Here is a 2925-nt window from a genome sequence, read left to right on the forward strand (position 1 = left end):
AGTCCACCACAGACTTTGCCTGGCAGTCTACATACAAGGTAAAATTTGACAATTTTTAACTTGTCAGAAATATGTAATCTACATGCTTAACAGTCAAGTAATAATTTTTTAAGCAATTACTACCTTACAGTCTCATTACCTGAAGAGAGTATTCTAATCTTTTTAGTCTGGTTAACACACATCCATTTACACTTCATTCTGTCCTCCTTCCTTTGACCACAGTAACACATCTAACTGGAGTGGAATGAGATGAGCAGAGGCCATGCACATCAACAGACCAGCCTCAGTCCTTAACACTGCATAGATTCCTGTGTGCAGCAATGCTGGAATACCTGCTTAGCTGCATTTCCTCTGAAGCATCCATTTTTTGCTCAGAACCAACTTAAACATGTCCAAGTTGCCTGACCTGTTATTACAGCTTTAAGTCTCACTAAGAAAAAAACTTCCATTTTTTTTGACTGACAGTCCTCAACTGTGTCACCTTTAATAATTCCAGGAAGCCAACAGGGACTGGGTATTGGCAGATGGGATGCTCTGATGTCCTACAACCTCTGCTTCACCGCTAACTGTTCTTCATATTTACAACAGCGCAATCTCAAACACACACACACACACTGTTCATTCCAGTTGGCTGTTTGCATACAGATCAAGCTCCTCAACAGACATGTTTGTTGTTGGTTTTTTTTTTTAAGGTGAATATGCAAAGCATTCACACTTGTACAATATAAAGTTGCAGACTCAATCCACTATTTAGGCTTCATGTATTTCTTTATTGCGTTATCCTGGACACCAATCTTAATCCCCTGCTCAAGAATAGGGAACGTTAAGGAAATCACACCATCCAGCATCAATTCCAGGAAGAGATACTGGAAAGCTCAAGTTTACATGCAGTAAAACACAGCCCCTGATAGCTCAAAGCACAGGAAAGCTACTGATTTGCTTCACAGTTTGTTGTGTCCCAACAGCCTCAGTAACTTTCATGGCAAAACAGAGCATCTTTCAGCATTGCATCACAGATGTACACACAGGACAGCAAATCCAGGGCCACCCTAAAACATTTCAGTTACCTTCATTGCAGCTAATTCTCAAGATCATATTTAAAGCTAGTTAAATTCAGCTTCTTCCTAGGCATGTTCTGCTGTAGCTTAATAAGCTTATGACTGGATATCAGTTGTACCAAGTCGTTAATAAAAAAAATTAAGTTTGAGCTCCTTAAATTTCACTTAGGGGTTGATCTAAAATTATTTTTAAGTCTTAAATTATTTTTAACTCAAACTCTGTGCAACATTCACAAACATCCCCATTCAGAAGGAGAAAGCAAGATGCAAAATTCTATTCTAACCAGTAGTTTGACTGCACAATGACATCACAAATTCATACTCCTCTGAAGCTGCTACATAACAGACTAGCAGTTTCATGTTTTCTCCTGTAGCTCTTGGCATACAGTCACGACAATCAGAAGTGTCCCAAACTGATGACAATCCAAGACAGATCATCTTCATTTTTATCTGTACTATCACAGTGTTCTAAAACAAAATTCCATTCAGTAACACCACAAAGATATACAGAGGTCTACATTTTTTGTCGGATGGGGTTTAGAGAGTTTTTTTGTTTGGTTGGCTTTCAAACAGAACAGTCTTTCATCAAACTTCACTAATCAAGTACCTCTAAAGCTTTATCTGCACCAAACTCATCTGTGTGACTCGACATCTACATATTTTGATCACCTTAACCTCTACTAAATGTTACCTTAATATATGGTTTCAATGTTCTGATGCAATGAATGCCATTAGAAACAATTTTAGCAAAACCTGAAACATGAAAAGTCTCACATATTAGAGTGGGCTCTGTGTAAATGCAGGGTCACAGATCTTAACAGTCTGCTGAACGTTGGACATACATAACAGCATGAACCAGCATCCTGCAGTTTGAGAAGCCAGAGTTTTGAAACCTAACAAATAAACTTATGTTGTTTCAGTAAGTGATGAGCTAAGCATCCTCCCATAATGGTATGGCAAAGTACACAACCTGTAGATGTAAAATGGAAGATGGTGAAGACTAATATGATTTATCTATAATGCATCAGTAGGAATTTTTGTCTCAGTTGGCATCCAATTTTTCACTTCATTCAAATACAGTGGCTGTACCTGCTGAGGTATGGTTACACTATCTTGTAAACCAGATTTTTTTTTTTCTTTTAGAGACCACAATCTTTTTAGATTCAACAGGGACAGCTCTCCAACCCAGCAATCTAACAACAATTATTCAAGCTTAGAGCTCACAGCTGCTGATGTTGCAGGGGAAGAAAAGACTAATTAGCCATTGAAAAAGTTTATATAAGAATAAGTTATCCCCATCACTGCAACTTTAAACAAGTTCAGATCTTCTTCTGGAAGTTAGAGACTCGATTTGGGAATTGCTGATCCTTAGCCTGAGCTGCATTAAACAAGTATTCAAACAAGATCACTGAGCCATAGAAGATCATCCAGTGACTTAAGTGAACTGCAGGTCTTCACAAACCAGCAAGCATTGCTTATTCCACGGCAGATCTCAATTAAGGCGGAACATACAGCTTTGATCCCAAGGCAGGTAAAGAACAGAAAAGCAGAGGCCTAGGAACCGAGCCAAGTCCTCACTGAGAAAACGCGGTGGGGCCGGCCTGCCCCAGAAAGCCTCCCAGAAGCTTGGGTTCAGGCCCAAGACGCTGCCAGAGCGCAAAGGCGAGCGGCCCCCTCGGTGCAGCGGGCCCGGTCACCGGCGGGCAGTTGAGCGCCCACGGGGGCACCCCTCGGGCAGCGCGCACACGTCCCCGCTTAACAGCCGCCATGAGCGCCGCGCCGCGGCAACCCCAGAGGAGCAAGCGGAGCCCCCGGAAGGGGAGCCCCTTGCTGCTAGCAGCGCTGGGGGCGCACCGCGGCAGTTGAG

The sequence above is a fragment of the Athene cunicularia genome, assembly GCF_003259725.1.
Source record: "Athene cunicularia isolate RWA chromosome 23 unlocalized genomic scaffold, athCun1 chr23_part1, whole genome shotgun sequence".
Classification (NCBI taxonomy): Eukaryota; Metazoa; Chordata; class Aves; order Strigiformes; family Strigidae; genus Athene; species Athene cunicularia.